Here is a 10950-nt window from a genome sequence, read left to right on the forward strand (position 1 = left end):
CACAAGTTCTCGTATTGTGAGAAAGGGAGAAAAGTCCTTCTTTCTCTACCTCCTCTCTCCCATGCATAATCTTGTAAACCTCTATCATGTCACCCCTCAGTCATTGTTTCTCCAAGCTAAAGAGCCTCAAGCGTTTTAATCTTTCTTCATATGGAAAGTGTTCCAACCCTTTAACCATTCTAGCCATCTTCAAAGGTGTTCAGGAACTCACTTAAGAGAGTATCCAGCATTGCCCTTGGTCTCAGACCTGTCACCCACAATGGTCCAAGTTCCAGCAGAATTACCCTTCATCAAGCTGCCAACAGAATCCAAGGCAGCATTGAAGATCTGTGGGAGACAGGTGTGGACACCAGTATAGAAGTTGAAAGGGATCCCCAGGGTCATCTAGTCCGCAGTGCGGGAAATTCACAAATACCTTTGCCCCAAGCACCACAAGGACTGTGAAACTCTGGGCTTGATGCCACTGACACTTGAGACAAACAAGCCAGTGTTGTGGGGCCTGGAGCAGCAGACGCCCCTGAATCCAGAGGTGGTCCTGGACTCCAAGGCAGAGGGAGGCTTGGGCAGTGGAGGGGGGAGAGGAATGCAGCCACCAGCATCTGTAGCCATGGAGGGATGCTAACTGATGATATTTGCAATCAGCCATGAAAAGGCCCAGCCCGAGCCCTTCCAACGCCCTAGGCAGCACAGCTCTGCCCGCCCCTCAATCCCCACGCCTGCCGTGGGCCTACTCGCGAATAGGTAGCAGGCACTACTCACGAGAAGGCAGCAGGCGCTACTTGCAAGCGGCCCCACGCCTGCCAGCCCAACCCCCCACACTCCACTCGCTCCCCCCACCCCCGCTGAAACTTCCTCCAGAGGTCTCTTCAAAACACCCACAGACCTCAAAGCTGGTATGGCTGGGTGTCCTCGTGGCAAGCGGGGGTGGGGGGGTTTGCACCCTAGGCAACCACCTAGTTTGCCTAGTGAGAGAGCCGGCCCTGGCCATGAATAGCAGCAGTGGGGAAATTCAAAACTGCACTGGTTGAATTATTACTCTCACACACAAAGTGTGTAAATAAGCATTTAGTGCAATATAAAACAATACATGCAGCAAAACATTAGAACGCACACCCTCTCATTGCTCCCCCAGTCCATTTTCCTTGTCAAGGTTTTAGAGGCATTGCCTTCTGCTGCTTTTTGGGTGGAGTTGGGGACGCTCTGTAAAACTTCTTTTAGAGAGAACAAAGACCGTATTTCCTGGATTATTTACGGTTTCATAGGAGTAACCCTTCGTCTGTCTTCTCTCAATGCTGCTTTTACTAGAGCCACAGTACACTGTATTCCTTCATGGATCAACGCATGCGTTCACAAATCTCTGCTACCAGCAGCAGGTCTTTTTTTGTAGCAGGAACTCCTTTGCATATTAGGCCATGCACCCCTGATGTAGCCAATCCTCCAAGAGCTTACAGGGCAGTTAGTACATAGCCTACTGTAAACTCTTGGGAGGATTGGCTGCATCAGGGATATGTGGCCTAATATGCAAAGGAGCTCCTGCTACAGAAAAAGCCCTGAATAGCAGGGAGCTCAGGGGAGGGGGAAGAAATGCCATGTGAAGAGTTGAGCCCCTTCTGAAGGAGGGAACAGGAAAGGTTGGATATGGAGAGGAGAGTGGTGGGCTGGGCCAGGCCTAGGAACAGAAGGGGAGGGTTAGGAATGTTCTGAAGGAACAGGGTGGGCTGGGTATGGACTGGAGGCCTAGAAATAGAAGGGGCGGGGCTGGGAAAGAAGGAAGTGAGCGGGGAGTCACACAACCAAACACAAGCTGAGGGCTCCGGGGAATTGGAGAAGATGCTGGGCAGCCAGTTTCCTGTCCCTTTCACTTTTTCTGTGGATGGCCAAGGTTGAGGGAGAAAGGCACAGAGCAGGGGTGTCAAACTCATTTATTACAAGGGCTGGATCTGACATAAATGAGTCCTTGTCGGGCCAGGCCATGTGTGTCATAAAATGCAATGCCAGGTAGTGGAGATATAAACTTTATAAAGGATACAGATAAAAACAAAGATTTTTTTAAAACCCTTAAAATATGCTTAAAAGATTAGCGCTTTTGCAATATCTTGCTTATTTATCTCTTCTAATTGATACCTCTCGCTCTGTATTATTGCATCAAAATCTGGAGACAGTGTCTGTGCTGTAGCAATCTTGAGTATGCTGTTCAGGTGTTGTTCAGGTGTGCATCTGCAAATTGCAAGCCTACTTTTGATTTTCTGACATTCATAACAGAAAACTCATGATCAATGTTTTGAGTCTTAAGACCCAGAGGAAAATATGAAACAGCTGGGCATTGCAAGCTTTTGTACTTCATGTGCTGGTCAGCGAATGGAGAAAATAGGAGCTTTGCTCTGTAGCTTGACTGAGCAATCCTGGCAAAGTGAGCTGTGATATTTAGGAAGCAAGAGAGGGAGAAGGAAATTGTGGGCCTGATAGGAGCCCTCCTGGGGCCTGATCCGGGCCTCAGGCCACATGTTTGACATCCCTGGCGCAATGCCTTTGGGGAACCTAGAGGGCAACCAGAGGGATAAAACCTTTTGAATGCTCAGTGGAAGGAGATTCAGTCAGAAATTCAGCCTTCAGCAACATCAAAGAATCCAGAGGAGAGGAAATCAATTCACACCTTAACGACAACCACAGACAACATACAGAATTGAGACCATATAAACGCTTGAGAAAAGTTTCGTTCTCAGGAACCATCCTGCAACCATAGAAACCAATTAAAATTCAAACTAGGGTGAGACATTATGACTGCTCAGAATATGGAAAGAGGTTTAGTCATGAACAAGTCCTCAAAGAGCTCTCAGTGGGAAGGCAGAAAAGATTTATTGGTGGGAAGGAGAGCAGTGTGGCAGGACTTTGACTACAATCACAAATTTGCTTGCTGATCCTTTGTGTTTACATGTAGTTGTGAGCTTGTATCAAATTTGTCAGAAACTGTCAATCTGATGGCATAAGGTTTATCTGTTATCATGGACAATTAATTAAAGCAGTTGTTGAAATATTACATTTATCGCCTTTTAAGTTTGGCTTTCTCATGGCTTTTTTTGTAGCAGGAACTCCTTTGCATATTAGGCCACACCCCCTCATGTAGCCAATCCTCCTGGAGCTTACAGGGCTCTTAGTACAGCCCCTGCTGTAAGCTTCAGGAGGATTGGCTACATCAGCACTGCTGAATTAAACCCTGTGGAGGCCCCTAGGCAGTCAAAATCTTGGGGGCCCCTTTACAAATTATCTCTGAGTCAGAGTGCCTGCTGCCCGCAGCCCCCACTGCAGCCTGCAGGCACCTTCTCAAAAGCCCCTTTGACATAACTGTGGGGGAGAGGCAGAGAGAGGCAAACTTGGCAACGATGCCAGCAGCAGCCACACCAGGCAAGTCAGGCAAAGCAGCTCAGTTGCTGGCTGTGCTTGCAGGCTGGGAGGACTGCGAGCAGGGGGGAAATGAGGGGAAAGCCAGCCCGGTAGGCCCTGTACTACAAGCCCTGTAAACTCTTTGAGGATTGGCTACTTCAGGGGTGTGTGGCTTAATATGCAAAGGAGTTCCTGCTAAAAGAAAAAAAGCCCTGTCCACTTTCTAATCTAGCTTTAAAAGTTAATGAGCACATATCAGGTGTGTTTTTAGACACACCTGTTTGGTTATCTCACCAGTGGTTAAGAAGCAATCATTTGTCTAGAACAGGGGTGGCCAAACTTGCTTAATGTAAGAGCCTCATAGATTAAATGTCCGATGTTTGAGAGCTGCAAGACATGAATGTCAGATGTTTGAGAGCCACAAGGAAGGAAGGAAGGCAAATAGAAGGGAGGGTGTGGGGGCCCATAGGCCAGTGCCTAGTTGGCCTAATTGTTAATCTGGCCCTGTACATCGGGTGTGTGGCCTAACATGCAAAGGAGTTCCTGCTACAAAAAAAAGCCCTGGATGGAAGACCTGTGAGGAGTACCAGAGTGGTGACACAGGGGCAGGCAATGGCACACCACTTCTTTTCTTTTTCTAAAATTGTACTTTATTGGTATACTTCATAGCCTTACATGTCATTCAAAATAAACCAAATAAACAATAATATATTTGTATCGATACAGGTTTACCTCATAGTTTTACATAACTAACAGCATTGTCTACACAAACTATTACCTAGCACACTTATCAAGAAGGAGTTCAAAAATACATTACTTTTTGTACGTTGGATTTCTAGGAATAATCCCATTTTCTGTAAAATACGTCATCAAAGGGTACCAAACTGCGACACTGTGTCTTTCATACTGGGAATATGTGATATGAATTGTATGCAATCTTACTCAGAATTAATACGTCCCATAATTTCTGGTGCCACATCTCTAGAGTAGGAGTGTATTTATCTATCCAATGTGTGGCAATGACCAACCTTGCTGCCGCTATTAGAATATGTATTAGTTCTGCTATTCCTGAACTGATTTTTGTATCTTTCCAGTTGTGAAGTAAGAAAATGTCGGGTTCCAAAGGTAAGTTTGTATTCATGATGTTTTTTATTTGCGTTCTAATTTGTTGCCAAAACTTATGAATGAAACTACATCGCCACCAACTATGAATTCGCTTTCTCTCCACAGAGTTTTTTTTTACAAAGTGGGTCAATAGAGGGGTTTACCTTGTTTAGTATTTTTGGAGACAGGTACCATCTGAGAAGAGTTTTGTGGAATTGAAAATTTATATTTAGTACATTGGCGCATCACTTCTGAGCGCCTGTTTGGCTTTGAACATCTTTCCCTTGAAAAGCCTAAGGGGTTGCCATAAGTTAGCTGGGACTTGAGAGCAACAACTATAAAGGTTTAAAGGGTCAAAGGTCCCTATGTCAGAGAGATAAAAATAACACAAAAATTTCCCGGGCTTTTTTTTTATAGCAGGAACTTCTTTGCATACTAGGCCACACACCCCTGATGTAGCCAGTCCTGAAGCTTACAGTAGGCCCTGTAAGAAGAGGGAGAGTGGCTCAGTGGTAGAGCATCTGCTTGGTAAGCAGAAGGTCCCAGGTTCAATCCCCGGCATGTCCAACTAAAAAAAGGGTCCAGGCAAGTAGGCATGAAAAACCTCAGCTTGAGACCCTGGAGAGCCGCTGCCAGTCTGAGTAGACAATACTGACTTTGATGGACTGAGGGCCTGATTCAGTATAAGGCAGCTTCATATGTTCTTGGAGGATTGGCTACATCAGGGGTGTGTGGCCTAATATGCAAACAAGTTCTTGCTACAAAAAAAAAAAGCTCTGAAAATCCCTAAAAGCAGCCTATAATCTGAAATCTGGTTTGCTTTAAGCATTCTGAATTCTAATATAGTTGAGAGACGCTAGAAGATTTGATTTTATTAGCCCTGGCTTTCGCAGCCGCTATGCGGTAAATTTTCTGCTTTTTTGCATTTTCTTACCCCATAAAGAAAATTGAAAAAAAAGTTTTACTATCCTGGAGATGTTTGAGGTCAAACCATTTCAGAAGCAATTCTTAAACAACTGATTTCTTAAACAACTAATTCTCTAGTTGAATATGAGAGTTTATTTCCTTTTACAGAATATTCAAGATCACCTGATCTCTCTTTAAGCATCAAGGCATCTACACTGAGGAGAACTCAGGAATTTGACTATGGCATTGTCACATTAACCAAAAAGCTGATGTTTGGCAGTCAGTCCAAAACGTATCATTTATGAAGAAAGCCCTGAAATTTCTGCACCTATCAAACACATTTCTTCCAAGAACAGTGTTTGTGTGTATCCCACTTCCCCGGCCAAGTTTAATCCTTACAACAACTATCTTGCAAGGTACATTCGTTTAAAATTGTGGTTGGCTGAACTTTATCCAGTGATCTTCCCAGCCAAGTGTAGTTTTGAGCCCAGATTTTCCAGGTCACAAGCCAACACTCTAGCTCTTCAACATAACAGATACACATCGTGAATGTGGGCAAGTTTGGTGTAGTGGTTAAGTGCGTGGACTCTTATCTGGGAGAACTAGGTTTGATTCCCCACTCCTCCACTTGCACCTGCTAGAATGGCCTTGGGTCAGGCATAGCTCTGTCAGAGGTTGTCCTTGAAAGGGCAGCTGCTGTGAGAGTCCTCTCAGCCCCACCCACCTCACAGGGTGTCTGTTGTGGGGGGAGAAGATGTAGGAGATTGTAAGCCGCTCTGAGTCTTTGATTCGGAGAGAAGGGCGGGGTATAAATCTACAATTCTTCTTCATAGTGGGTTGGATTCATTTAGGGGGCTCAGTCATGGCACGAGGAGCCAGTCCCAAACATCTGCAAAGGATTTCTTTCTACAGCTTCATACACTTTTAAAAAAAGAGTGCCATGCTGTTCTTCGTCTTTTAGGAGATGCAAGGAAACCTCCCATTCATTAGATAAAACAGATCTAATAAACAGAATATTTGTGTCAGTGCCTACATTAAAGAAGAGAAAAGTTTGGCTTTATACCCCACTCTCCACTACTGAAAGGAGTCCCAGAGCGGCTTACAAATCTCCCTTCCCTTCCCCTCCGCATAACAGACACCCTGTGAGTTAGGTGGGGCTGAGAGATCTCTGATAGAACTGCTCTTGAGCGGAACAGCCTTGAGAGAACTTGTGGCTGACCCCAAGGTTACTTCAGCAGGTGCATGTGAAGCAGTAGGGAATCAAACCCGGTACTCCCAGATTAGAGGCCGCACATTTAACCACTATACCAAACTGGCTCTCAAAGCAAACTCCCTCTATAAGCATCAAGTGTGTGTTCCTTCTCAGTCCATTTTTCAGGCTGGGTTTTGGAATGGCAACTACTTCAGTGGCCATGAGGGAAGATCTGGGGAAGGGAGAATGGTGGAGAGCGCCCATGCTGATTCTCCAAGATGATGATATCATTCCCTGCCAAGTCACCAAAATGATAATTGGGGGCATCATCCTTTGGTGGTTCTGGCCCTATCTCTCTGATTGGTCCCAAAAGTGGGGCTGAGGGACCCATGTTTGATGTATGCCACAAGGTCCCAGAGACCTCTCTCTTGTCCTTCATGCTCTGGATGCTGGAATGTTCTGGGAGAATCTGAGCATCTAAAGGGTATCTCTGATGGAGTCTCTGATGAGGTCTGGAATGTGACACTCCTTGAGCACTGGATGGGATCTCTTTCCAGTGTCCTCTTCCTCTACTCCGAAACTGGACTAATTATAGAGCAAGGCTGAGCAGGGTCATTCCCTTCTAGGCCCAAGTAAGTAAACTCTCCTTTGGACTACACACTTCAAGAAGGTTGAGAGGAAAAATGTGGGCAGGGAGATTTTTCCATGGATCCATTTTCCTGGCCAAAATATTCCACTTCTAAAGATTGTTTGATAAAAGTAATAGTGAATGGGTATCATTGCCAATACAATTCTGGGCCAGTTTGGCAATTTGACACTTGTAATGAATGTTGCTCAGATAAGATCTTGGCTGCCATTTTGGTGTTGCTTGGCAACTACAAGTGACAATTGCAAGACATTCATGCCTTAGTTGAAGTGTTCGCTTCTTTTCCAGAGGGCTTAAGAGTCTTTCATAAGCGCTGGGTGAGTGTTCCCTGACCTTTTTGAGTAGCATTTCACTCCCTTTTGTTTTCAGCCTAGTTTCCATTAGCTGGCAATGTCTTTGAGCATGGACAGAATGCCTTGCCAGCCTCACTGAGCAATCAGAGCTAGGTTTCACACTTCTAGAATTAGGCAAACAAATTTATTGACCTTAAAAGGCACATTTAATTGTTTTCTTAATTTTGTTCCAAGTCATTAAACAAGAGTATTTCTCCCTCCCCACTCCCCGTCCATAAGAGCTAGTAAAATGTTAAGAAGAAGATGATATTGGATTTATATCCCACCCTCCACTCTGAAGAGTCTCAAAGCGGCTCACAATCTCCTTTCCCTTCCTCTCCCACAACAGTCACCCTGTGAGGTGGGTGGGGCTGAGAGGGCTTTCCCAGCAGCTGCCCTTTCAGGACAGAGGCTCAGAATGGCCTACAATCTCCTTTACCTTCCTCCCCCACAACAGACACCCTGTGAGGTGGGTGGGGCTGAGAGGGCTCTCACAGCAGCTGCCCTTTCAGGACAGAGTCTCAGAACAGCCTACAATCTCCTTTACCTTCCTCCCACACAACAGACACCCTGTGAGATGGGTGGGGCCGAGAGGGCTCTCACAGCAGCTGCCCTTTCAAGGACAACCTCTGCCAGAGCTATGGCTGACCCAAGGCCATTCCAGCAGCTGCAAGTGGAGGAGGGGGGGAATCCAACCCAGTTCTCCCAGATAAGAGTCCACACGCTTAACCACTACACCAAACTGGCACCAAGCAGCAGACAGAGATGCGGTTCCTAGAGAGGATACAAAGGGAGGGAACAGAACAAAGTTTGAGTCCAGTGGCACCTTGAAGACCAATAAAGTTTTATTCCGGGTATAAACCTTCCTGTGCAGTTAGGCTTCTTTGGATATATTGAACTAGGGTGGCCAGACCGTCCCGGTCTCCCAGGAAAGTCCCGGTTCTGGCCCCCAATTCCCGGCTCCCGGGCTGGCTATACCGGGACCATTAGAAGTCCCGGTATAGCCAGCGGGGAGCCGGTGGGCCGCGCATGCGGGCGGGGAAGGCGGCGAGTGAGGGATGCTGGCTCCCTCACTCGCCGCCTTCCCTCACTCGCCGACCTGTGTTATTAGTGACCTGTGTTATTAGTGACAGGTCGAGATGCAAGACAGGAACCCGGAAGTGACCGACAGGCTGCTTCAGCGTGCCGCTGCGCCGGCCCCCTGGGCCCCACAACGATGGGACCGATGCCACAGGGACGGGCTCGAAACACTCTATAACCCCTCAAAAGAACAGCAGTCTAGCTCGCTTCCCCCGAGCCCTGCCGCCATAAGCCTCAAGGGGGCTCATTTTGCGGCATCTCCCGGCGGGAGGGTGGCACCCGCACGGGACACATATCAAATTAAAGAGGGGGCACGGGGCTATCAGAAACAGCCGGCGGAGGGAGTCGGGAGACCACCCCACTGGGGGATCCACACCCCGAAAGTGATGAAGATGGTGCAGATAGAGCCAACAGAGCAAACAGGACAAAATAAATAGGATGCATTATGCAGCACAGTCTCACTGGAATCTCACTGGAATCTGACTGGCTTCTCAGCGTGGAACCCGTTCTCTCTAGTCTTCTCACTTTGAAAAAAGTAAAAAAAGAGTTTTATTTAACTTTATTTCCCCCTTTCCCTCTCTATAAATAATCTTGGTGTTTCCGGCGGTGATATTTGGGGGACTTGTGGGGACGTCACAGGAAGTGCTGTGAAGTCACTTCCTGTTTCCGGCAGTTGCATTTGGGGGAAATGATGTCATTTGGGGGAAATGATGCCACAGGAAGTGATGTCACTTCCTGCTTCCGGCAGGTGGCGGGGAAAAATGATGTCACAGGAAGTGATGTCACTTCCTGTTTTCGGCAGGTGGCGCGGGGGAATGATGTCACAGGAAGTGATGTCACTTCCTGTTTCCGGCGGTGGCATGACATCACCGGAAGTAACGTCGCCGGAAGTGACATCACTTCCTGTTTCCGGTGGCACCCCTACCTCCCCCCCCAAAAAAGGTGTCCCTGGCTGGCCTTCAGACATTATGGCCACCCATTGAACCAACCATTACATATTGGAAGAGGTCGAGAAGGGTGTTGCCAGGAAGGGCCAATTAGAGTCAAGATGCAGAAGTAAATGAGCAGTAAATATAGCAGTAAAAATGTAGCTAAAAGGAAGGAAACTGCCCAGTTCTTCTCACTTGAAATGCTGGAGACTGAGCCTGAAGCCTTTGGCAGGCCAAGCAGATGTTCCACCATTGAACCAGGGCTTCCCACCAGTTCCCTTCTCAGGACTGGGCATCGGAATACACCCCCAAAAGGTGCTGGTACCCAAGACCCATTAAGTCTCACTCGCCCCCCCCCCCACACAAAACCCTGCTTAAAGCTGTCTGAAAGTAGAATCAGTGAGCTCAGGGGTGACCTTCCTTAGACCTCCCCTCCCCACCTGAAAACGGCCCTTTGACTATCCCCCAAAGTCTCTTAGGGTTGCCAAGTCAAATTCAAGAAATATCTGGGGACCTTGGGGGTGGAGCCAGGAAACATTGGAGTGAAGCCAAGAGACATTGGAGTGGAGCCAGGAGAAAGATTGTGACAAGCATAACTGAACTCCAAAAGGAGTTCTGGACATCACATTTAAAGGGACCACATACCTTTTAAATGCCTTCCCTACATTGGAAATAATGGATAGGTGCACCTTCTTTGGGGGCTCACAGAATTGGACCCCCTGGTCCAATCTTCTTGAAACTTGGGAGAGTATTGTGAGGAGTGTTACCAATTGCTATGCTGCAGATTTGGTGCCTCTGCCTCATAAAAAAAGCTACCCAGATACCAATGGATCAATTCTCCATTATACTCTATGGGAATTGAATTCCATAAGAAATAATGGAGTGTCCAGCAGACATTTCCCTCCCCCCCCCCTGCTTTCTGATGACTCTGAAACAGAGGAGGGCCTCCAAATCGGAGGATTCCTGCCTCCACCTGGGGACTGGCAACCTTATCTCTGAGGGAAGAGAAAGTGGCCACATTTCCAGGCATTTCCCAAGCAGTAGGTGGCAAGCAACCCTGTCCAACAGGGCAGTCTCACAACAGGACTCCCCCCTCCCAGCAGACTGGTTTGGAGGAACAGGAAAGAGGAACAGGCCTGCAATCCTAAAACCTCAGAAAACAAAACACCCCCCTTCCAAGTTTCAAAAAGATTGGACAGTGGTGGGGGGTCCAATTCTATGAGCCCCCAAAGAAGGTGCCTCTATCCTTCATTATTTCCAGTGGAGGGAAGGCGTTTAAAAGGAGCACAGTAGCTTTAAATGTGATGGCCAGAAATCCCTTCAGAGTTCAATGATGCTTGTCACAAACTTGCTCCTGGCTCCGCCCCCAATGTCCCCAGA

At 47.2% G+C, this 10950-nt stretch overlaps 1 protein-coding gene across 1 annotated transcript in view; it reads right to left on the minus strand.

Annotated features, from left to right (window-relative positions):
* Positions 1–10950, minus strand: part of LOC132571892 (uncharacterized) — an 851656-nt gene that overhangs the window by 642463 nt on the left and 198243 nt on the right. The window lies entirely within an intron of this gene.

Source organism: Heteronotia binoei, chromosome 5 (genome assembly GCF_032191835.1).
Source record: "Heteronotia binoei isolate CCM8104 ecotype False Entrance Well chromosome 5, APGP_CSIRO_Hbin_v1, whole genome shotgun sequence".
NCBI lineage: Eukaryota > Metazoa > Chordata > Lepidosauria > Squamata > Gekkonidae > Heteronotia > Heteronotia binoei.